Here is a 26,715-nt window from a genome sequence, read left to right on the forward strand (position 1 = left end):
TCAGTAACTCAAAGTCCGTTCTGGACTATAGCTGGGAGGAGCCCTGTTTCCTAATTTTTTTCAATGCCTAGGCCTCCACGTAAGCCCTGATTCTGCCATTGAAGTTGGGCCCAACCACATGCTCTTAATGGCAGGATCGGGGCCTTGTACTGATTATTTTATACTCTTAATGCTGGCTGTTGGTCTTTATACCCAGCTGTGGCACGCTTGTCAGGCCCAAGTGTTAATGGGTTTATTCGCTGCTGTCAAAGTTTTATGCAAGCATCTCATCTCATTGTGGGTTTCAACTGGAGATGTGCCCATTTGAAGACATAATACAGTATTTCTGTCTTTTTTTAAATCAAGAATTCCCAAAGCAGCGTCCAGCCTGAGAAATAATGAAGATTTATTGGTTTAGAGAAAGCTTTCTTGGTTTTGTTTGTATGCTAGTAGAAAAGTATATTTGTTAGAAGAGAAGCTGTATTACATGTAAAGGTGTATCAAATACAGGTGTGTTCTGTATCCTTTGTGGTCAAGATAGGAATATTTCAGAGTGTCAGGTTATGACTTAAGATGTCACTGTAGTAGGGAAAGGAAAGGAAGGATTGCAGAACCAAACAGCTCTGTTGTCATGTTTGGAAATGTAATTCATATAACCCAGGCTAGGCTATGTGATGTGCTAGGGGTCCTACTGTATTGCAAAGTGCATCTCTGGGGAAAGATTGTGACCGAGAAATAGCGTCTGGTCCCTTTCTCCCTCACATACACTGCATAGAAAATATTAACTTGATTAATTTGTACCACACTATAATAAATGGTGAAACTTAGACCCTGGTGAAGTCCACAGATGATTTCTAAAGTAGCAGAACCTCTGGTGCCATGTCAGATGCACAGAGAGACCCTGAAGTTGAGCCAAGGGAAACATGCGAGTGGGGGTGGGGAAGGGTGGTAAGTGGACTCAAGCCCCCATGTAGGGGATGCACATGATTTTCAACGTCTTATTTGAGCCGATGGATGGAGTAGCAGCTGCAGAGGTGTTACAGGGCTGCCCTACCGTGAAGATGAGTATCCAGTCCACCCAAAATTCACATCACTCACTGGCTGGCAACTTGAACTAAACTCAAAATCTTTAAGGTAGGATAGAAATTACTATTGCCACATGTCTACTGCATCTGTGTGTTTAAAGAATGCGTGTACATCTATCTACATATAACCAAGAGGTGTTCATGTTCATGAGAGAGGCCTGTATATATATGTGTTTTCTTTGATTTTGGCCACTTGGATGGTAGAAGGAAGCAGGAGTTCTCTAGAGGAAATAATCATGAATTTAAAGAGAAATCAGAATTTCTCACTATTCAAATATAAATATATTAGACCTCCATGGCACAATGATGTGATCATTCAGTTAGTTCAAATTGCATTAGACTGTCATGGGTTGGGAAGCTGGAACTAATTGGACATTAAAAGGGAAAACAGGCATATTCTGCTCAGTTTGATTTGTTCAACTTGGATTAGAAATGGGGCCAAACTCAAAAGCTGGGGCATGGATATATAGAGACCGACTTTTGAACCCCCTAGATTTCCTGGGATGTGTTTGGGGCTGAATTTCTAAGATAGGCTTTGTTTGTAAAATAGATCTGAGTTGCTTGGCATCAGAATCTGGGATTTTGGTTGAATCCCTGCCCCTTCAGACTAGGGCAAATAGATTAGAATATGGACATATTAACAATTACATTTTCAGTGAGAGAACTATGCTCTTCCTCATACACAGATAGCAAAATGTTTAGAGCCCATCTGACTTGTAGGTGCAATTGTGTCATTGAACATCAACATCCAGTCATTTGTACTGTGCAGCAACAATCCCCACCCTCCTTTGATCCCCTCGAAGGTCCTTCATAGGGTTTGGGTTCTGCAGTATCTGGGGGGGAGGGTGAGCTCTCCATATTTATTGGGCAGTTCTAGGTACTGCAACCAACAGCTAACCACTTGGGCAAATTGGCTAGGCCTGAGTAAGAAAGTTTATAGTTCTAGAAAGTCAGCTGGTGGGAGCAGATGTTTCTGAAACAGACTTGGATATGTAATTTATGTAGGTCAAGAAGCTCTGCACCATCTCATTGCTACTTGCTGGAAAAGGAAGGTTGTGTATGGATCCTAGCTTTCTAGATGCTTATGTGATACGTCTACCTAAAGTGCCACTTTGTCTAACCCAGAGAAGAAAATATATTAACATTTTAGACACTGTCTTGTTCTATTGTGGTAAATACGGCAGTGGTAAAATACAGAGGAAACTACTTGCTGTATTTCTATATTGCATACCTTAAATTCATTCAGATGTTGTGATCAGTCTAAACACACTGTAGAAGGGAAAAGTCTCTGTCTTTTAAAAGATTGGACCAAAAGCCGACTCTTAGTTTTAGGGATGCAGTGTAGAAAACCAGCAGTCTGGGCTTGTGTACAGGAGATAGTTGCACCAGTTTAATTTAGGGTGTAATTTTCATCTGGTTTAGTTAAATCTGTACAAAAGGCAGTGTGTACACTCTTACTTCAGTTTGAATCAGGCTTATTTTAGTTTACCTTAAACTGATTGGGAATAGAGTTAAACTGCAATAAGCCACTCTGCAACCAAAATAAATGTCCATACAGGTGTTTACACATCTTTAACTGAATTGGTTTTAAAATTGATTTCAATAAAACCAGTGCAACTTTCTGCATGTAGACAAGATCTACAATATATGTTTACCTTAATTGCTGTAAATAGGGTGTTGAAGCTCCTGGAATAGAATGAGCGGGCTTTTCATGAAGTTAAGAGACAGAAGGCTAGTCTACATTTTAAACTTACAGCGGCACGTTGAGCCACTGTAGGAGTGCTTGTGTAGCCGCATTATGTCAATGGGAGAGAGCTCTCTTGCTGACAAAATAAACCATGAAAATAGGCTGCGGTAGCTATGTCTGCGGGAGAGTATCTGCTGCTGGCATAGCACTGTCCACACAAGTGTTTATGCTGGCAAAACTTCTGTCACTGGGGGGAGGGGAGGGTTTCCACACCCATGAGCGACAGCAGTTTTGCTGGCTTAAATGCTATTGTAGAGTTTCTGAGCTGCTCTGATACCCATGAAAGGAGAGAAAAGGCCTTGCTCTGACTCCTAACAAAGTGTTGAGCATGCTAGCAAGAGGGGAGAAGCAGGAGCCCTTTAATACATACACAATGCATTCCTTTGATGAGAGTGAACGGGAAAGACCACAAAGGAGAGGGGTCCGTGGGCAGGTGTCTCTAGGTAGGAGAGTGGGGAGAAGTGTCTCTTGGATTGATCCTCCAGGTGATAGCTTTGAGAATCCAACTGCCTGCTGTCCATTGGGAAATGAAGGTGGTACTCTTTCATTCTGGGATCTCGTTGGGATATGTCACTTCGATTTTGCACACTTCCCTTTTGGGGGCAGGGTTCAGTTGTGTTGTTTTTAATAAACACTTGCATTTTGTTTTTAAAAACTCTGCTGACTCGTACAGCGGCCATTTGTGCCAACTCTTCTGTGCTGGGTAGGGGCAGTGTTCTAGCGTGCAGCTGAGAGCTTGGGAAAAGGAGATACTGCAAGTACTTGGGAGAAAAATATGTGCAGTGTCATCTTTGTGAACAAAAGATTCTTAGGGTCTGTCTTACACTGCAGTTAGACACCCACTGGCCTGAGCCAGCTGACTGGGGCCCAAGGGGCTCGGACTAACGGGCTATATAATTTTGGTGTAGATGTTCAGGCTCAGACTGCAGCCTGAGCTCTGGGACCCTTCCACCTCACAGGATCCAACAGTCTGGGCTCCAGTCCGAGCCTGAACGTCTGCACCTCAATTAAACGACCCTTTTCCTCCATGCCCTATAGTCCCAAGTCACCTGTCACTGGCCAGCCGTGGGTTTTTAATTGCAGTGTAGACATGCGCTTTGGAGCCCGTTCTCTATGGTGCTTGTCCAAAGGCCTCTGTGGACCTGTTCTAAAGTGCTTGGCTACTACTTTGAGGAGAGCGATATAAATGCTTGGAATAAACTGATTAACTCTGTGATGTTCGTGCGTAACTCCATTTAATGCACGCATCAAATTGAGGGAAGACCCCTTAGGGATAATTCACTGCCTCATTAGAAGCCAGTGAAATTCCTTCAGCATCAAATAATACGTTTGGTTTTGCTGGCTTTTGGCAAGGACTCAGAGCTCTGACTTTAGCCCAGAATTTAAAGGGATTCCTGGCAAACCGGGAATTAGAATAGCGCAACTCGAAAGTGAGGGAGGCACAAACGAGGTTTAGCCCTGTGCAAGAGTAACATTGGTCAAAGCCTGAAGAACGTGCTGGAACAAAAGGGGCTTTGACACATTCAGACAAAATCAATTTGTTTTACTTAGACCTGAAACCCTTCAGATTAACATAGCAACAGCACATCCTGTGTGTTTATTCCACCTACGACTTCCTAATCATTCCGACACTACTGCATGGGTAAACCAACAACTTACTAATCAGGTCCAATTATTCGATTTTACCTAAACCATGGCTCTATAGTAAAAGGACAGAGGATCTTTCCCACTACATACCCAGCCAGTCTGTGTCTGTATGTCCTTCTCTCACCCTTACGTTGTGCAAGAGGATCAGCCTTCTGGCAAAGTGATCGTGTAATTAACAATGTCCAATTTTTCAAATCAAAAGAGTGCTAGCAGTCTGCTCTGGGGCTCAGTTTTCTTTCAAAGACTCTAATGAGGAGGGACAGCCAATTATTATTATTTATTTCACTAATTAGCCGGATAATTATTCATTGTGAAACTCTTCCGTGTTAGAAATATGTTCCGTGTACCCTTTGTTTAACAGAGTTTCCTTTTATTAAATTGAACCATCGTGTGATATCCTTTATTAGCAGGGGGTAAAGGGGCCTTTTTTTTTTTTTAAAAAGATAATTTCTGAGCTGTGGAGATAATGCAACAAGAATCAGGAGTCCATAAAAACATCACCTTTCAGTCTCTGAAGACATAATGCTTTATGATAACCATAAAACATTTTAGTACAAAATAAATTGCTGTCCTATTCAAATCCTTAAATGTACTACAGTGGATGTCACTGAAGACATACAGCTGTTTTTTTCCAATGCTGAGATATATTTTATCATAATTTATGGGGTAGGTGACAACCTTGTACACATGATTGCCTTTTTCTGCTTAGTTAGTTTGCCAAGGTCAGAGTCCTTTGGCCTTTTATGGATGTAGAACTATTAGGAAATAAGCAAGATAACTGAATAGCATCAAAAGAAAACTCCTTGTTTCTTGACTTATGAATTATATGTCTTTAAAGATTTTCCCAGCGTTTATGCATTTGGATGTGTTGAAGAATTATGGATACTTTTAAAAAGATGTTTCAGCATGTCCTTTCTCTTTACAAAAAGGGCAGTCAGCACTGTTTTCCCGGGTTCATCTTTAAATGTCATTTCATCGTTTTTATATTTTTTCTTTAACAGCATATTGTTTTGGAGCTGCTGCTATCAGAAAAACCAAAGACCGTGCAGAGTGGAGTGGAAATGCAGTGCTGACTACAATGATGGTCAAACCCTACCAATCTCAATTCAGGTAAGTGCTCCAAATTCATGTCTAAACTATTGAGACATCGTTTGGTCTGTGCCACTGGACGGCTCCTTAGAACAGGCGTTCCTATGGGAATTCTGGGACCTTGTGTTTCCTGTTGGGTCATAAACACCACATAAGAACCATCTTTCTTGTGTTGTTTTGGTTCTTCCAGTTCTGGTTCAAATGAGGAAGTTCAAAGACCTCTTTTGGAAAAATAAAATAAGTCTATCCTCGTCAATTTGTTTAATCAATGGAAAATATGGTGACTTTTTCATTTAATAAAATAGTCGCCTCAGGTGAAACAATTTAAAAGAAGATAGCAAAGGTCTGGATAACATCATGGAAAAGTGAGGGAAAATGGTGGTTGAAATGCTTATAAGAATTCATATATAATTGTGAAGGAAAATGTATAATCTTATGTAAATATATAAAACAGGGTTTTATTCTTGACATTCTTGACATTTCCAAAATCTGAGGGAAATGACTGGTCACGGTTAAACTTTTGCTATATGTCTTGAAGAGCTGGGATTTTTAGAAGGAAGGTTAGTGCTTTTGGAAAACGCTTTTTTAATCAGCTTAGTATAAAAGAGAATTTGCTTGCTAATGACGATGGGTAACCCGCACCGTGTCCTGAGCTTTGTTTGGCATAAACATTCGTAAGCTTATCGGGACTATCCAAATCTCTTGAGCATCCATGGGTGAGGGCTTATTTTTCTTTATGTTGTTAAAACCATTAATATTTCCATCCAAGACCATATTTTTGGGCACTGATTAGGAGCTATGATGCATTCTGCAGTAGGGATCTGATCCTCTGTGGTCCTCAGAATCTTTAGGTGCCATTAAAGTAAAGAATTGGAGAGCGCTTCACACCTTGCAAATAGTGCTTAGCTTCTTAGAGAATTGGGCCCTAAGAATTGTCCAAGAGTTTGTCTGCTCACAGTAAGTTCTATTGCCCTTTATTTATTGGATTAAATGGTGGGCCCAGTTCTGTTCCCATCAAGTCAATGCAGGTTTTGACATGGTTTTCAGAAGGATCCCAATGGGGCCTCCTTAGCCCCAGTCTTGTAATAGCCTGTATGCACTCCCAAAGGTCTGCTCCCATGGAGTGCACTGCAGGATAGGAATGATTGTCTTCCCTTAATGTGTAATAGTCACATTTTATTTTATGGATCTATTTAAAAACAGTTTATAAAAGGTTAATAAATTATCAGCAGGTACTATAAGTGTGTTAGACGTGTATTAAGTGATCTAGATGGTAATTAGCATATCAGTAGAAGGTAGGTGGTTATAAGCAACCTATTAACCTTTTGGATTCTCTAACAATTAGTTGACCATTTATTAATACATCCATCAATCATTTATTAACTCTTCATGGACTATTTATAAATGAACAGTTAATAGAGACAGTCAACTTCTATTCTTGTCCATCTCTATTTACGTTCATATTCTATTTTACATGAAGTATTTTCCACACCAGGAAAATGAAATGTTTATTAGGAGAGTGAAAAATTGTGGTTCCTGCTATCTTTGACTTCATTATCTTCCCTGTTGTTGCTCATTGCTTGTTGGCAGTTTATTTTAGTTTTTACAAATAGTAAATGCAGCAGCAAGTTTGGCTTTTGGATTCAGTAGGTACATATATTTTAATCTAAATGACAATATTTAGCAACAAAATTGCTTCACTTTAACTTCACTGCATTTCTTCATGTATGGGAACTATAATTTAAAAATAATAAATGTAACAAGATGAAGATATAGCTTCCATTAATTCCAAATACTGCTTGTTTTCAGCACTTCTTAATTATTTGAATGTACTTCTCAGTATATTTAATTGGAGTGGAAAAATCATTCAAATTTCAGACCATTTGCGATTACCAATTTATCTGCAGCTTTCCATCCAAATTGCTGAACTTCAAAATAATATTGCATTTTGAGTACTTTCTTTTTTTTCTGGCTGGTAGAAAACACTGAATTAGTTGAGTAAGAATGTCTCGGAAGCGGAAGGTGGTGTAAACAATGGCATCTTGTGTGAATTATTAAACCACAGAAGCTACGATGAAATGTTACAGAGATGACACAAACCCAAGGACATTCAGTGTTGAGACTGAGATTCTGTCCTTAATCTCTCCCTGTTGTGCCTATATATTTCTCCGTGTATCTGGATACTATTATCAGAACCATGGGACTGAATCTCTGCAGAGAGATTTTCTTGAAGCGCAATGGGGAGTTGGTAAAAGATGAAGAACCAGCTCCTCAACTGATGTAAATTATCAAAGTGCCATTGACTTTAACTGAGTTGTGACGATATACACGAGTTAAGGATCTGGCCCTGAGTTTTAGCCTGCCCTCAGAGTGTAATGCCTTTTGTGTTTTGTTAATACTAACTGGATGAGTTTCCTTTATTTATTTATTTTTTTAACATAATTAAGAATTGCCTGGTGGAAGAACTGACAGGGTGGAGAGGACTCAGATCCTTTGGAGTCATCTCGGCCACGTGCTGTTAATAGGTGACTGCCTGAAAAGAGAGAGAGAGAGAGACCAGGTGGGTGATGTAATATTTTATTGGACCAACTTCTGTTGGTGAGAGAGACAAGCTTTCGAGCTCACACAGAGCTCTTCTTCAGGTCTGGGAAACTTGAGGCCTTGTCTAAACTTGCAGTTATGCCGGCAAAACTTTGTTGCTCTGGAGTGGGGGGGGGGAAAACTGCCCCTGAGTGACATAAATTTTGCCGGCATAGGCAAGAGTGTGGACAGTGCTTTGTCAGTGGGGAACACTCTCCGTCAACATAACGGCTACCGCTCATTTAGGTGGTTTAGGTGGAAGCTCTCTCCTGCCAACATAACGTGGCTACACTCATGTTTATGCCGGCAAAACATATCGCTTTGGGGGGGGAAGGGTTCACATCCCAGAATGACACAGTTTTGCCAGCATAACTGCAAGTGTAGACAAGACAGAGTGTCACAGCTAAATACAAGTTGGAACAGATTGTTTAGCGTAAGTAATTAGCGCACATTTCAAGGGACCATGCAAGGTGAAGTGGCCTGTAAACACCCTGCCAGTCATAGGGAAGAAAGGAAGGAGAGGGGGAAGCAGCTGGTGGGGGGTGTGGTGTTAGTGGGTTATAGACTGTTGTAATAGGCCATAAATCTAGTGTCTCCGTTCAGTCTATGATTTTTAGTGTCTAGAAAAGTTATGTGTTTAATTCCCAGGCTCGTTGCTATTGGGGCTTTGAGTGCACTGGATGAGGAACGCCAACTGTTGTGGCAGGCGTGTGTAGGACCCATGGATCTTGAAAGGTTTTTTTGTGGGGCTGTTGATCATTGTAGCAGTGGAGATGTGTTTGCAGGTTTTGCATCTGTTGTTCTGGCAGGGTCTGGTGCTGCCTTGAGTTGGCGTGTCCTGGTCTGCGAGGAGCTTGCTTCTGATGATGGGTTTGGAGAGGCTGAGGGGGGTGGGATAGTTTAATGCCCAGAAGAGGAGGTTCAGGAAAGATTTCTTTCAGGAAAAATAGCAACTATGTGGGTGAAATCCAGACAATCACTATGCTCGCTAATGAACGCACACAGGAAAATGATAAAAGACAAAAACACTATCACCTATGGTTGAACACTTTTCACAAAGTGATCGCTCTACCTCTGACCTATCAGTCCTTATCTTCAAAGGAAACCTGCACAAGGCTTTCAAAAGATGAGCCTGGGAGCTTAAATTCATAACTTTGTTATATGCTCAAAAACACGGACTGAAAAGAGACACTGGATTTATGGTTTATTACAACAATCTGTAACCCACTAACACGCCCCCATCCTTCCTTTCCTCCCTATGACTGGAAGTGTGTTAATGGGCCACTTCACCTTGAAATATGTGTTAACTACTTATGCTAAACAATCTGTTCCAGCTTGTATATAGCGGTGACACTCTGAGGCTATGTCTACACCATGGCGTATGTCAGCATAATTCGTCACTCAGGGGTGTGAATAAACCACCCCTCTAAGCGATATAAGTTACACTGACATAAGCGCCAGTGTGGAGAATTTCTCCTGCCGACATCGTTACTGCTGCTTGCAGAGTTGATTTTATTGTGCTGATAGGAGAGTTCTCTTCTATCGGCTTGGAGCGTCTTCACCAGACGCACTGCAGTGGCTCTGTGTGTAGACAAGCCCTGAGTTAAGCTTGAAAGATTGTCTCTCTCTCTCTCCAACAGAAGTTGATCCAATAAACATTACCTCACCCACCTTGTCTGTCTAATATTCTGGGAGCAACACAGCTACAATAACACTGCATGCCAGAAAAGAAGCATATACAGTGTGTAGTGCCTGGAGGGATCCACAGGAGGGTTGCACACCTGGCATAAAAAATGCAGGTTAAGTTGGGTTGCTGAGTGGCATACGTTATGCATTGTATTATGAAAGCGGCTGATCTTAGGTGTTGGTAGACTGTCCTCTCACAGATGGTTTTTCCAGACCACTTTAAACACTGGGTATATAGTGAAGGTTTATGTAAGATGTAAAGTTTTTCCACCCTTCTCTGGCTCTACCCAAAACCTATAGAGAAACCGCCTCATGGGCCCTCTGCAACAAAAGCCACAAAGAAGCCTTCTGTAACAGGTGTAGGGGATGGGTGATGTGGTTATAATTTTGGAGTGCATAATATCCCTGAACCTATAATGACGCTTTCTCTGGGCAGGAATGAACTGTGCAGCGTATAGGGCAGTGTTTCTTAACCTGGAGTTTTAGAGGGGTCGCAAGTGCAGAGCTGGTATTGGGGGTGGCAAGAAAGGTAATTGCCTGGAGCCACAGGGGCGCCATGAAACTAAGTTATATGCCTCAGCCCCGTGGGGGTGGGACTCAGGCTTCAGAGGTACAGTAGTTTGGAAAGGTTAAGAACCACTGGTATAGGGATAGGCACCAGCTGGAAAACAGGCGAATGTTAATGCTCTCTTTACTGAATTAATGCATTTGCATTGATACCACTCATCTAGAAACTAGGCCATTGTGAGGATTCCTGTAACACACTGTGATGTCTTGTAAGGGACTGTGTAAAACAGCCCTCCTCTCATTTCTTTTTTGACCATGAAGAAAAGTTTCCTATTGATTCCAGTCAGCAACTGGATTTTACAGCAGAAAAAAGTTGACTGTCAATTCTTGGGCTAATGGTCTTTCAGAAAACCAGTTGAAGGATTTTAAAGTTGTCTGCTGGATTTACACTAGGGTGACTGCTCTGCTAACTCTTACAGGGTTTAGGGCAGGCAGATGCTGCATCTCTGTTAATAAATCAACAGGGACACTTGTCTAATGTAGGTCTCCACTGTATTTCCTGATCAGTTGCAGAAAAGGATTATAGACTTCACTTGAGTCAACCAGTCACAATTACTTCATTTGGGCATGGAAAAACACTGCGCCAAAGTCTGTGCGCGTGTGTGTCTACACCTCTGGGAGTTGGAGAGCTTCTTTCCTTTGCTAGTGCAAAAAGAGGATCTTGAGTGGGAAAAGGGGGAGAATTAGCTCTCTGGATTATTTACCATATGAATGGTCATTATCTTTCAATCCCTTCACTGACTCTTCCACAAGTTTTCTCCAAGTTCGGGTTTCTCATCCTTGCCTACACAACTCTGCCTTGGTTCATGTTTCTACACAAACTCCTACTTCCTCCCCATCTCTGTCCCTTCGCTTCTCCCATGTTGCCTAACCCAGCTGGTGTCATCCTTCTCTATGCTGACTTCTTTGTCTGTGATAGGATTCCTTTTGGGTTCCAGATGATTGGTTTCTGTTCATTCAAATTCCTCCTATAAAACAAGCGTCTTCTAGAAAGCCAACCAATGTTAATCTATCACAGGATCTTTTAAAGAGACGTATCTGCACCCATTTGAGACCAAACCTTCCAATCTGTAACAACCTGGGGTAATGTTTCAGAAGTGTGTCATGTGTCCAGTTTAGACTGTAACTCCATCTCTTCCCTGTCGGTACAGTGCTGAGCACCACTGATGGTAATCAATAAATAGATGAATAATTATAATAGGCCAAATCCTGAGGTTCTCACTCAGTTTCTGTTCAAGTCACCATGAGATTTTCCTGATTAAGGACTTAGTAAAGCTGAGTTAGTACTTCAGGATTGATCAAACAATAATAAGTAGCACATAGTAGGGTCAAACCCATCCCAGACACACACAGTTAATATTTGGCCAAAGAAAACCCACCAGGGAATATCTACTCATCCTCTCTTACTTCTGATGTACCACAGATTTTTACCTTCATGTTCTTCAATTTTCCATCCCTAACAGCTGGGTGAATGGGATTAGCCTATAAGTATGCTTTTTCAATGCTCACATCTGTGGTGACAGCCATAAAGACTTCCAGGATTGGCAGGAGGGTATGCAGTATTTCAAATGAGTGGTGGGCCAAACTCAAAAAGTTCAGATGATTCATCCAGACTATCTCAATTTAAACCCAGCAGCTGCCCCAAACAAAGAACATCTCTGCAAAACAACACCACTAAGCTGCCCTGTTGCTTTTCAGGTGAAGGAGAATTTCATTCCTTCTGCTACACATTGCTCATTTGGTAACTTGTATAGATTAAGGTGGTGAGAATTTCATCCTATCCCTACCAAGAAATGTGGTGTATTTTTAATGAATCGTATTGCAGATACAATGCCCTGATTCTGCAAACGTTTATGCGCATGCTTTAAGCACCAGTTCATTGAAATTACTGAGACTACTGTGGTCTCTAAAGTTAAGCATGTGCATGTTTGCAGGATCTGAGTCTTATTGTGTAAAAATATTTTGGAAACCAGCAAGCTTGATGAATAAGAATATTCTCAATAGAATTTTTATAACTGTAACAAACTGCCATTACTCCTATCTTTCTCCACACCTCCCACACCAAAATTTGCAAGCTAAAATCTTACCCATCAACTTTCATCCTAGCTCACATTTATGACCAGTTGTAACCCCTGAATATAGGAATTTATAATACACATGCTGAAAGTCCTTTTTTACCCTGGTGGTTGTAGAGTGCGCTATTCTAGTACTGTACAATACATTCATCAATAGGATTAATGCTGTGATTGTGAAGTAAGAGCTGTAATGATTTACAATTTGAAGTCAGAGTTGATATGAAAATAAACATTGAATCAGTTCCTTCCTGTATGTCCCCGTTCCATTAGAATAACTACAGTAGGTGACATTTTTCACATTTTAATTGGTGTTTTGCTGATTTTATCAGAATTTCTGCTGATCAAAGCAAATTGGCTATTTATTTATTTTTCAATGAAGCTCACTATTCAGTGCAAGTTTAATGTACTGTAATGAATTTAAACATCCTCCTAGTCTGATTACAAAGTGTGTGAATCAAGACTTGCTCTTTCTGTCATTCTTGTAAAGTTGAAATACTTACCTTCCCCTCCCACTCCCCATCCCCTCCCCTCAAGTAGTTAACATTTAATATAGTGACATTTTTCTTTAAAAGGTTTCAATGCATGTTTTGTACTAATCCTTACAAATTAGTAACGGAAATAATTCTATCCCATGTTCCCTACACACACAACCTGGTTAATCTGATCCTACCTACATTGGTTTAGATTTATGGCAAATACCTTAATTATTAGTTTATTTCAGTAGCTTACAGAACAATACGTTTTAATGCTATTTACACTTCAATGGGTTTGGTTTAATTAGCTTCTTTTGTTATTTATCCATATGTATAAATCATACAGGGTTTTAAAATATTAATGATGCATTTTATATCATAATTTCCTACCAATCATGGCACTCTATAAATCCACATCACCCCCATGTAAAGAGAAGAAGGAAAGTTTTCAGAATCTGCTAAAAGGCTAAGTTGAAATAGTTGGCTAACACTTTGATATACTCCTTACTCAGACCCTGAATCAGGGAAGAACTTAAGCATGCACTTAAGTGCTGTTGTGACTAGGAAAGCTTTCCTGAATCGAGACCTTTGTCTCTGAAGGATTGATAGCTTGATATAAAGAATTTGGTAATGCTTTGTGTTGAGGGACAACCAGCAGTCAGGTTGTTCTAGTGAGAGAAATTAGTTGGCATTCAGAATACTGCATCTATACATGTTCAGACTTTGAGTTGAACTAAGATTGGTTCAGACATGGCTGGAGCTCCATGTGAAAATGTATGATTGGTACATAGTAGTCAGTTTATTGGTGTTTCTAGCAATAATGACAATACAACGGAAAAAAGATCTGAATACAGTCAAATTTGGCTTAGTTTTGGCTTTGGAATACACATGTGCAATTTCCTGTAAAGGAAATGTAGCTGAAGTCAGAGGAGCCAATGTGTAGCTTTTGTACATAAACACTTAGGTTCTTAGGTGTGGAATTGGATTCTTTTGTTTTTTCCTTAATGCGCTTTCACTATGGAATATGGGGGCCAATTTTCATATGCGGGGCACTGTATCTGTATATTTTAGCCATACACAAGGAGAAGCAATTGTGTACATTCAGTTTGAAGAAACACTATTTTAGATTAAGAGCTGTAAGGAGGAGTAAATATGTGGTCTGAGAGTACAGTGTGTGTGTGTTTCTCTTCTGACAATCTGCACTGAAATAAAAACGGGCTGCTTGTCTCTAAAACTGGAGATGTAAAGGTGCAGTGCACAAAAAACAAAGGGGTTTTAGTTATGCAGCTAAATACTCTACAAATCAATTTTCAAATCTTGAATTTGGATGTGTAGATCAGTATTTAGGTTGCATAAAATGGGCATGTTATGTGTCTGTCAGTTTGAGTGCCCAAATGAGGGCTGTCAACATCTTCTGAATGCATCCAAATAAGAAAACTGAGTTCATAGTCTGGTTTCAGAGTGCAAATCATTATTTAGAGCTATGTAGTAACTCTGGTCATGACTCTTCTTGGTAAAATCTGGCCCATGTTAGAAATGTATTGAGACAAATTCATGCTGAGATTCTCTTTATGGTCTAATGATGTTTTAATTAACAAAGTATAGGAATTAAGGACTTGGACTCTTTTTATCCCAAATTTGGTTAGAATCCATATGTGACTGCAAAATAAAGCTGATTTACAATGAACAGTGGCGTGGTTGGTGGTTTGGAGTACTAGGCTATGTTCAGACTGACGGCGGCAAAATCGCCGCCGCCAGATCAATGTTTCTTGATCAATTGAGTGGTCAGTGAGACCTGCTCAATCGATCAGGAAGTTGACTGATTAAGTCCACCCCCTCAAATAGTGTAGCGCTGAGCTGACAGGAACAGCGCAGTGTGAACAGCGCGCAGAAGGGAAGCAGAGCAGTCGACGTCAGTTACTCAAATTACTCTGCGTAGTTTGCGTAACTCCCCTCAACTGCCGCCAGATCATGTGGTAAGTGTGAACCAGCCCCTAGAAAATATACAAACGGAGGCATAGAGGCTTGTACTTCTCATTAAAGAAGGGATGACAGTGTAATAACTTTGTTTATAGAGACAGTCTCTGCAAACTATTTACAACATATTCCACCTGTTTGGGAAATTGGTAGTCTAGTTCAATATACCTAGAGGTACTATGGTACCTAATCAAACAAAATCAGAGTGAAATGTCACACAATGATCAAATGAAATCATGTGTTTAGTCAGTGACTTTCACTCTCTGTTGTTTACTTATTTTAGGCCATCCTAAGATTGTGGGCAGATTGGCATCTAGAGATGAGCCTGAAATAAACTATCCATCCACCTATGGGTATACTCCAATTTAAAGATGACACATAGGGGACAAAATCATAAGTTGCATAGGCACACAACACCTTGCCCTTGAATGTACCTAATAATATTGCAATACTAACAAAACTTAATTTCTAATGTCTGAGAGCCTCTGAGAACCTTAAAACTAAAAACACGTTATAATAAAGACTAATTCCAAATAAATAAAATATAAAGAAATATTAAGTAAAAATAGGATGTAGTGAAATTAAATAACCTATCTTGTTAAATAACCTCTCCCAAAAGGGCAAAAGTGTCCTAGAGAATACAGTTGTACTGACCCAGATGAATTTTATTTTACTGTGTTGTATGATAGCATCTAGGAGCTCACATGTCCTGGACCAGGACTTCATTGTACAGAGCAAGGACTTGGGGAGCTTAGTCAATACTTTGAGGATGCTCCTATCACAGCTGTGACAGTATTATGTACTTTGCTATCAGATTGAATTACCTTGATTTAAGGAGCTCTCAGTAAATAAGGTCACAACAAATGAGAACACTGCCACCTACAGTATGATTCTATTTGATGAGAATTTACCCTATTAGCTTTGGGGTTCATCCCATCAAGGTTCCAAGCATTAGTGGAAGAATCAACTCCCATAGTTTCTTAAACTGTTTGTTTATATCACACTTAAGAAATCTGCATCTCCTGCAGAGCAGCATGCTACAGCGTTGCAGCAGTACCGCCAGGACTGGTAATATGAAAACACCTTTTTTTGTTCCATAGTATTAAGCCCTGGTTTGTCCACATCACAAAATCACCACAAAATGTGGCATACCTCAAGGAGGGTTAGTTTCTATTCAGATGATGCTCATCACAGAAACTGTGGTCAGTTGCACTGCAGAAATGAGGAGCAGAAAGATAGAGCTTGAATAAGCATCTACCTTTCTGGGACTAGCCAGAGCTGGTAGCCTGTTACTTTCCTGGATATTAAAGCCAAGAATTTCAAAAGGGACTAGTGATTTTGGTGCACAGTTTAAAATACTTTAAATGGACCCAATGTTCAGAAATTGTTCCCATTGCATACCCATCCTCTGAAAAATTAATTTCTCCTACCATATCTCAGATTGGAGTCCCAAAACATGGGCACCCAAAAATCACTAGACACCTCTGAAAATCTTGGCCTCAATTCACGCACCAGATTTAATAAGTAAGTAACCAAAAATAAAGCATAGGATCTGGATACGTTCCAGGTATTGGGGATGATAGAAAGTTAAGTGGAAATATTCTTGGAAAATTGTTTGTGTTTTGAATGCAATATGCCATTATATTTGTGAAAGAGAATAATTTACATGTTGTTACTATAATAATGGAAATCCAATAGAGGTTTTGCCTGCATAAATGCTACTAGAGGATACAGTCCTAAGCTGATAAGTAACAAATGATTGAAAGATGTTTTGATTATCTCCAGAATATACTGGACAGGGCCAGCCTTAAGGAAAATACCCCCTCTCCCCAGGCAAACTTGTATTTCGGCACCTCTGGCCCCTGCTGCCTTCCGCCCCCATTCCCCCGAGCTCCCTTCCACAGCTTTGCACCCCAGGTCTTCCCCACTCCTTCCCTCTTGACCATGGAGCCCCTCTGACCACGGTTCTCTGGGTGGTCATTCACATCACCCACCCATAAGGCCAGCCCTGATACTGAAATTTTATCTTTGGTGCTATAGTTAGACCGTTACTGTGTTCCCCAAAATAACACTAATAGAAAGTGCTTCCTGAAGGGATTACATAAAAAAAATCCACATTTTAAAAGCTGTTATGGTTTGTTGTCTGTATCCTGTAGTTCAGGGGTAGTCAATAGGCGGACTGTGGACCAAATCTGGACTGCCAGATGCTTTTGAACGGACCCTGAAATCTTTTTATTTACTTCTTATAATTTTTTAAGATTATTTTTCTTTGAAATCTGGACCTTGATTATCCCTTGACCAAGAAATTTGGACTTGGACAAAAAATAATGGACTATCCCTGCTCTAGTTCATTTAATCACGTAAAACAGTCATAGCTGTGATTTGTGGAGAGCGTCTGGTTTCACAGCAAATGTTTTCTATACTTATCTTAGTAGCGATGCTGGAATCTGTCTGGCCTGTTGAGGTTTGGTAGCTTTAGGAATTAATGAATATTCATTCCCTCTCCCTGGGTACAAAGTAAAATAACCAGTAATTAGTATAATATTTAATACTCCTATTCAAAATAAATCTTTTGTTAAAAAATGTAATTATTATAATGTAGCAACTTCTGCATGTGTAACTGAAATTGGATGTGCTGTTTTGAAAATGCTTTTAAGCTCTCATTTACATGTTTCCAGATCAGTTAATTATTCCCCTTGTATGCATAAAACAGAACTCTAGATTGTACTTGCATATATTATTCATTTTGCCATCTAACTATCTTCTAAGTGTAGCTGATTCGAATATTTTAATATTACATTATTATTATACCAGTGGTGTTTGTCTTCTGGTATGAAAGTTACTCTTGTCTGCATTTAGTTTCATGATCATTTTTTAATACAAAATGGGTTCTGGTGTCTCTTCAACTAGCTTATATAGAGCTGGCTGTAGCTGTTGTTATTTGCTGCTCATATATTCCTTTTTAGCCTTGTCCTATGTTTCAATTAGGACCTGATCCGAAACTCATCGAAGTCAATGGAAAGACTCCATGTGCATTGAATCAGGCCCTCAGACTAAAACACGTTCCCTACCCCAAGGGGCTTCTAGTCTCTTTTGTTCACGGTAGCGTGTGTTTATGATCATGATTAATCAATAACTTCTTTATTATCTTCTCCTGATATCCAAGTGATCTAACTACTAGCATCACTGACATGAGCTATCACTGGGCATATCTTATTCTTCACACTGTTCTCCTCTAAGGTATGGACACTACAGAGTTAGGTTGACGCAAGGCAGCTTTCAGTGACCTAACTATGCAGGTGTCTACACTAAAATTTAGCTCCCGCCAATGTAGCTGCCCTGCTACGCCAACTTAGGGCACGTCTACACTGGGTGGTTTGGTCTACGACGCAGCCATCGACGCAGCGGCATCGATTTGAGTAGTTTGAAGACATGCTCAAACGATTGCCAAGCACTTCTCCTGTCGACTTCAGTACTCCACCAGAACAAGAAGCACAAGCTATGTCTATGGGATAGCATCTCCTGTCGACATAGCATAGTGAAGACAGTGTGGCTACTCAATGCAAGGAACGCTGACATCAAATAGGTTACTTACATAACGTAACTGACGTACCTTGCATCGATGGAGCCGCACAGTGTTGACCAGGCCTTTGTAACTCCACCTCCATGAGAGGCGTAGAGTCAATGTTCTGTAGTGAGGTCAACGCAAGGTCAGTGTAAACACTGTGTTGGTTACATTGACTGTTACTGGCTTTCAGAAGCCATCCCACAATGCCCCACACTGACCGTACAATCAATACAGGGGCACATCACTGACACAGGGGACACAGTGTGGATACGCAAAAGTGATTTAATTACTGTGGTGGCTGTATGTTGACGTAACGTAGGTTGACTAAATTTTGTTGTGTAGACATGCCCTGAGAAATGGGACTTGTGACTGCAGAGTTGTCGTCATGGCCTCCTCCCCGCACCACTGACACTGTTGCTGCTCTTGTCCTTGATTGTTCCATTATCCCCTACTCCAAAGGGTTCTCATGGTGCACTAATAGTCCGCCAGCATCAGTAAGTTGTGTTACTTAGGCCTGATTTCTAAGAGGCTACAGACAGTAGCGTGTTGCCTCAGTCTCCTTCCTACATCTGGTCATGTCTCTCTTCCTGGTATTCACCACGGCATGGCCAATTGTTGCTGCTGGTGACTACGTTGTCACTGAAGCATGCTGTGCAAGTGCGGTTAAATGACTTGAGCAGAGGTGACACGTAACTGTGGATGGGTGGGGGGGGGCACAATTGAAAGGATTTGTGCGGGCCTGTGACTGCTCCACACGTTGCCTTTGCCTCCACCTCCTGAAACGTGACATGTATGTAGACAACATACACTAGAAACTACCTCCTCCTGCTCTCTGTCCTGTGGCTGCCCAGAGTTTGCAGGTGTCCCTTCCTGTCTGATCGATCCTCAATCCATTTAGCAAGTGTTCAAAACAAGACCACCCAAAGGGGCAACAACAAGCTGGCCCGGGGGGACTGTGCACTCCAGCTTGTTGTTGCCCCTTGGGGTGGTCTTGTTTGGTGCTTGAGGCTGGATTGTCTCAGGTAACAAGAAGTTGGAGAATTTTCTCTCACTTCTTGCTGGGGAGGGGGAATGAGACTCCCCCAGATCTCCTTTTCCTTGATAGGCACATTGGAGGCTGTGGCTGTTTCAGTGAAGCTGGGGGTGCACTGCAGCAGCAGCAGCAGGGTCCACCCCTCTTTTCCCACTCTTCCCCCACCCCAGCCTGCTCCCCTCTCGCACTCCGGGGCTCTTGGGCTGGATAGCGCTTCAGTTCAGCACCAGGCCGCTCAGCACCACGTCGCAGCTCCTCTTCGCGATCTCAGAGATGCCCCCCGACTCACCTCAGCGAGCAACGCGGCATGTCCTTGTAGCAGCTGGGAAGGAGAAGTGGCCCCATGTAGCGGGGAGCAGGGAGGAGCTCCACATGCAGCCAGCTGCCCTGCTGCTTTCTGCCTGCCCGTGCTGCAAGGACACAGGGGGAGGGCCGTCGCCAGGGGGACCCACTGCCTCCTTGCCGCTGGGCATCCCATTCAGAGCGACCTGAGAAAGCAGGGGGGACGGGACACGTGACCCTGCATGAGCCTCCCAAGCATGCATCGCCTCTGGACTTGAGTAATGTCACACAGGACATCAGTGGTAGAACAGTAATGGAGTCTAGCTCTCCTAGCTCCTTGGTGGTGCTTTCCTCTCCAAACCCTCCTTTTCCAAAGGAATGGCCACGCTCAAAAGAGAGAGGAAAACAGTGGAACCCACTAGAAATAGGGAGAGGGCAGGGGTAATGGCCGCCGTTGCAGCTATTCCAACTCGTTATTTAGTTTGTCCCTTTATCAATGCATGGCCCTGCGTCTCTGCTCCCCGCACTGGAGAGGATGAATGGTCCAGTGGCTAGGGTGCTGGCATGGGACGTGGGGTTTACCTCACAGGGTTATGTGAAGATCAATACATAAAGGTGGGAAGCCGTCAGATACTGTGTTTTTGGGGACCATGTAAGTACCGAATATGAACAGGTCATTGTTTGGGCTGCAGGTTTGTCATGGTGGGAGGGAAAAAACCATGCCTGGTGTGATTTCCCCCCCCTCCCTCTTCCTCCCAATTTGTCTGTGACATGTGTCCATGTCCGTGTCCGTGTCCCTCTGGCTCCTGTCCCATAGGGCTGGGCCCAGCTCCCTGCTCTAGGCGTTGTGACCTGGCATGTGGGGTCATAGCGCCAGTCAGGTTTGGCCCAGCTACCCCTTTGTCTACCTGGGCAGTAGAGCAACCTGCTTAGCCAATGTTGCTATACCCAGAGCAGGGAGTCGGGTCCCGCCCTATGGGATGCAGGAGCTGTTACTGCCCGAGATGAGTGTGGGGCAGGCTCACTCTCGACGCCGGGGCCTTTGTCCCTGGGGACAAAGGAGCCAACGCTGACCGGGGTGAGTGTGGCCAGCTCCCCACTCCCGCCTCCATCTCCACCCTAATCAGGATTCGGGTGTGGTGCAGGTGCAGAGGACGTGGCTGTGGGTGGCTGGTGCCCCCTTGTTTTGTCAGGGCATTTTTAATTAAAAAAAAAATCATGGAACAGTCTGTAAACCCATGACTTTTACTACAAGTGTATGCTTGTAAAACTCAGCTGGATCTTCATTTAGATAATTATTTACAAAGGTGCTGCAACTGCAGATAGCATTCAAGCCATCTGCGTACAGATGGACTTCCTGCTACCTCCTCCAAACTCTTCCCTCCTGCAACCTGTGCTCCTCCTTCCAAGTTCCATGCATGGATTTGGCAGACAGCAGTTAGAAGAGAGGAAAGAAGGATTTGTTCTCAAACACTATATGTATCGTTGGCTTGATGCGGCCCTAGATAATTAGCATGCTGTTTTTCTTTGATTCATTTAAGATATTTCTGACTAAAAATGAAAAACAAAACCTTTTGCCTTGTTGTGACTACCTCATAACACCTAACCTGCCATCTGCCACTTTCCTCGTCTGGGTTTTATTTTTTAGTTGAACATGATTGAGTAGCTGGGATCCATATCTTTTGTCTCTGAATGGTGGAATGCAGACTTGGGAGTTTGATGAAGTGAGCTGAGACAGTGTTTATGTTAATCAAAATGTTTCATTTTGATAATGTTGCAACATTATAATATTCCAAGTTCAAAACTCGGGTTCCCATTTTTTAAAAAAAAGGGGGGGCAAAGGGGGAACCTGAGGAATGTCAAGAATATACAGGAGATTCAGGCAGAACTTTTTAATGCAAAGACTAACTAACACTGGAAATAAAGGTGCCAAACAAATAAAGGCAGAGAAGCAATTAGTCTAAATGAGATGGAGACAGCTCGGCATTTTATGGAGAAAAAGATGGACAAGGGGAAGGTGTAAAGAACAGTGACGAAGCAGGGAGAGGTCAGTGATGCCATGTGATCTCTTCCTCTCCAACAAGTTTTTATAATGTTTTTAAATTTTCTTAACTAGAAGGGGCTGAGGGACCACGTGAGTGAAAAGGAGCATGATTAGCAAGACATAGAGTTTTGAACCCGTTTGTATGTAATTACACACAAGAGTTTTACCTTCCTCTTCCTGTCTTTATCCCCCATGGTCAGACTCCATATACAGACTCAGTTCTTGCTTCCATTTCTTATGCCAGGCTTTTTTGTCTTGGAATCTAGCATTCCTGATGGCCATGCACAAAAAACAACTTTATTAAGATTGCAAAGTCAAGCACTCAAAAGTTAAGAAATGCTAAAATTGATCGCCCTGGCAACCCTTGTGTGTATGCATTATGATGCAGCCTTACATGTAATCATCTAATTAAAGACTGTATCATTTCAGCTGCTTTGTTATTAACCATGTTTATTATAGCAGTGCCTGCGGTTCAACCAAGAAGGGTGCCCTATTGTGCTCCGTACTGTACAAAAATAGTAGCAGACAGTCCCTGCCTGGAAAGAGTTTACAATCTAAATAGACAGGACAGACATGGGGTGAGGGAAGGGAGTAGAACATACAAGCACAATGAAATGCACTCTAGATTTTTGTTTGGGTGTTCAGAACTTTGATCTCCATAAAACGTGTATATATGTTCACCAAAAAAGGAAATACTGGAGACTGCAAATATCAGAACAATCCACTTTCTGATTTCACTTATGCTATTTTGGCAGGTGTTTCATAATCAATTTTTTTTTTTGTGTTCTGTTTTGATCTTATTGTTTCTTCTGAAAAAAATCCGCGTTAAAATAAATTAGGGAAATAAGTATAAATACTTTAATAATTAATAAAGGTCTTCGGGGCAGGAACTTGCCTTATTTGTTCTGTAAATCTTTGCGCATATTTACAATGGTACCTAAATAATTATTAATAGTAACATACATTGCTTCTTTCCTAACAAATTGTTGTGTTTTGGGATGCTGGAGAGATATCATCCAATAATATGAACATCCTTAGCCATGATGTTATAAAAACCTGCTCCAAAGCACTTCATAAAGGGGGATTTTAACTAGACTATATCATGTCTCTCTGCATGATGTAGTAGATCTCTTATTCGGGTCTGGAAGCTCATGCTGTCTTCCTTCAGTTCTCTCTCTCTCCAGGCAATTCTGTCTCTTCTCCTTTTATCCACTCACACATCTCCAATCCCCAGCAAATTATCTTTACTTCTCGACTGATCAGACTTTCCTCCCTAGCTACCACGACCACTACACCCTCCTCTTACCCCAGATTTTTACACTGAATTTACCAACAGGAGCTGTCCTCCCCTTCCTCTTCTCTCCACACCCCTCTTCCTGTTTTGATTGTGTCCAGCGTTAGTCCAGACTTGAAGATCTTCCATCTTGATCTCCTTGTTGCCCTGTTGTTTTGTTGCACCCTTCCTCATCTCCTTCTCTGTCCACTATTAAGCATTCATTTGGTTCCTGTCCCAAAGAAAAGTCTTCTGTGACCCCCACCTCCCTCCTGAGCTGTTGCCCAATCTCTTTCCTTTTGCCTCCAACTTCCTTGAATTGTGCCAGTTAATCTTGGTTTCATCATTTCCCCCCTTCAGACTCCCTTACTGATCCACTCATCAGATTTCTGTCCTCTTCACACCACTGAAACGGAAACCGCTATTAGCCATCACCTTGTTAAAAGTTAAAGGACTCATTCTCATTTATCTCTCTGCTGCTCATCATTAGATGGACACTTCCCTTGGTATTTATCTATTTAAGGTACTCATAGGTCTCCCACTAGTATAGTGCCTTATAATTTGTAATGTATTCATCCTCACAGCATCCGGGTGAGGTATAAATGGGGAATTGACACTGGGAGACTGTAACGTGCCCAAAGTTCTACAGGATATCTGGCAACACAGGGAATTGAACCTTGGTCCATGGAGTCCCAAACCAGCATCCTAACCACTAGGCAATCCTTCCTCTCATGAACTTGGAGACACACAGTGGAAATAGAAAACTTTTGATTTCAAAATTATATAGATTTTTAAATGCACAGATGGTAGTTAAACACCGTTTGCGCCTACAAAAATCTCCCTCTACACAATCTATTCTCTGCCAAACAAAATAAAATATGTGCTCTCGATTCTTTTGATGATATTAAGTAGGAATGGAACGAGGTGACCTTATATCTGTTTCTGAACTATCTAGGACTTTGACTCTTTTTATTAATTTGTTTCTTTACATTTATTTGGTTGGTTTTATGCAAATATAGTTCAGCTTTGCAGGTTATTTGCTGTGACAATTACTGTTAATGCTGTGTGGCACTTGTATGGGAAACCTCTGAGCCTGTGTCTCACACTCAACCAGTTCCATCTAGGTAAATAACTCTGTGCAGATGTGGTGTACTGAGCAAATTCTTTACCAGTTAAAATTAATATTCCATTCAAATTGTGATTTTTTTAAACTATACTCAGAGGCATTTTAGTTGAGAGAAAAATTAAAAACATGTGAAGCAGAATGTTGGGTCCTAATTTTGCAAGAGAAAAAATATTTTTTTCATATAACTTTGGTCATGAGTTAAGTGTATATAAGCTGAGTCTTTAATTAGAGCTGATCAGAAACTGGAATTTCCATTCCATGGAAAACTTATACATTTCAAAAAAAATTTCCAGTCCAAATTGGACCAAATAACCAAATTTCCCACAGAATGAAAAGTCTGAAAACTGTTGATTCAGAACCATCAAAATGATTCATTTTTTGATAATGTTGCAACATTATAATATTCTATGCAATGTTAAATGTAATGCAGTGTTAAAATTAATACAATATAAACATCTAAACAAAATAAAACAAAATGGTCAAAAGGAAGCACTTTTACTTTTTTAAACGAAATGTTTCAACATCAAAAGGAAATGAGACTAAACTCACTTCAACTTTCTTCCGTTGAAAATGTTGACAAAACTGACAAGCTCCTGTGAAACTTTTTAATTTCAGTGAAACTGCATTTTCTGACAGAAAACTCTTTTGTCAAAACATTTCATCCATCTCTTTCCTTAATGTCTATTTGATTCACACTGATCAAATCAGCTGCAGGCCAGAATGTAATCAGTACATTTGGCGGTATTAAATTTGAATGAAGGGGATAAACACAGCTAATAACAGGAGTTCAGAGTCTCTGCTTAGGTTGGTTACCCTAGTCAGAGACAAACCACCATGAATGTTAGGTCCAGACTGCAGATGGGTGAGAAAAAAGGGGAATGGAAGCATGGCTACCCCAAGTGGCCATTGATTATCCCTGCATTTTCCTGACTCCCATAGCTTTTTAAATGATCGTAAACCATGTTTTGGATGCTAAAATGGTCTGTTTATCTTAGGTACATATATGGCTCCCATCCCTGTAGTATCTGTGTGACTCACAATATTTTAATGTGAATAACCCCCCTCTGAGGCAGGGAAGTACTATTATCCCCATTTTAAAGAAGAGGCACAGAGAAGCTGAATGATTTACGCAAGGTCTCACAGGAAGTCTGGGGTAAAGCAGAGAATTGAAGCAGTTTCCCAACTCCTAGGCCAGTGCAGTAACTATTGGACCATCCTTTTATCTCTGTCCTTCCTTACTATTGTAGACTCTCTGGGTGAGATCCTCATCTCTGCTCTGCTCACTTTTTTTAAAGCATGGAGCCCTTTGGGATTCGGAGCTCTCCGGTGCACAAAATCCCAGGAGTTTTTGGAGATGCCTCATCCTCTGCCTTCACCCTGGTCTCTAAGGGGAAAGGTTCTCACAAGGAGAAGAGTGGAAACTCTACAAGACCAGACTTGCAGAGTTTCCTAGACTCCAGTGGATTTCTGTGGGTAGGAACAATTTGGCCCTTACACGTGGAAAGGACCTATTTGGGCTGTCTTATCACTGCTTTGCAGCAGTATACCTCTGAGTGCTTTGCCTACTCCATTCCTAAATGATTCAGCTTCTAGAGGGTTTAGAGCATTTAGTGCTCTATATTTCAGTTTCCAGTTCTTGAATAGTCTGATTTTTTTCAAAGATGTTGAGATCCTGCATCTTCCAATAACTTCTGTGTGAACTGAAATTGCTCAGTATCCCTGAAAATCAGATCTTAACATATAAGGCTGCTTATCAAATTAGTTAGAAATGTATTTCCTATTGGAGTATGGAAACCACTAGGTAATCCGTGAACAGTGTAAAATCGATTATCCACTTTTTGTATTCGGACTCTTGTTTTATGCACCCAAACCTTTCACACCAGGGAATTGCTACTGAGTTTGTTACTTACAAATAATGCAGGAGTTTGACAAAGCAGGGAACAAAAGTATCTGGGAATCATTTTGCTTGTGAGCTTGATTTCAAGCCTTCTCCCTGCTCCTCCCACACAGCCCGGTAAAGTGGCCGAGATGTGCTATTACTGATCTGCAGATATACCGCTTGTCACATAAAATGTGTCAACATGTACACATCAAGTGCACCAGTTACTTCCAAAATCACACTCCTATATGAAAATCAAACAGAAAATCTCAAGCCACTTCAACACCTCAGCAATAACTCTGTTGCTGTAGGCACCTGAGTAGTTATGTATGTGTTGGCATTTCAGTTCTAAACCTAATTTTTGAGGTGTTTAAAACAGTCGCTTTAATTGCCATGAAGCTAAAGCTTCAGTAGCAAGGATATGGAATGAAAAGTTAGCACTTAGACCAATCAACTCACTGTCGCTTGCTTTCTGCCACCTATCTATTGCAGCTGGTTGCACTGGAGGAATTTTGCCTATCTGCCTTCTGCTAACAAATATCTTTGTATGTAGAACAACAATATCATTTACTCTCAGCTGCATGTGTCAGAGGTACACTTGGAAT

General features: G+C 41.3%; 1 long non-coding RNA gene across 1 annotated transcript in view; it reads left to right on the forward strand.

Moving 5' to 3' along the window:
• LOC137144433 (uncharacterized) overlaps positions 1 to 26,715 on the forward strand; it is a 243,897-nt gene that overhangs the window by 34,141 nt on the left and 183,041 nt on the right. The window contains exon 3 of the long non-coding RNA XR_010917400.1: positions 5,460 to 5,568. This is a non-coding gene — a long non-coding RNA (uncharacterized lncRNA). The remainder of the gene's footprint in view (positions 1 to 5,459; positions 5,569 to 26,715) is intronic.

This window comes from Emydura macquarii, unplaced genomic scaffold (assembly GCF_026122565.2).
Source record: "Emydura macquarii macquarii isolate MOO-44397 ecotype Brisbane River unplaced genomic scaffold, CSIRO-AGI_Emac_v2 contig_3451, whole genome shotgun sequence".
Taxonomy (NCBI): Eukaryota; Metazoa; Chordata; order Testudines; family Chelidae; genus Emydura; species Emydura macquarii.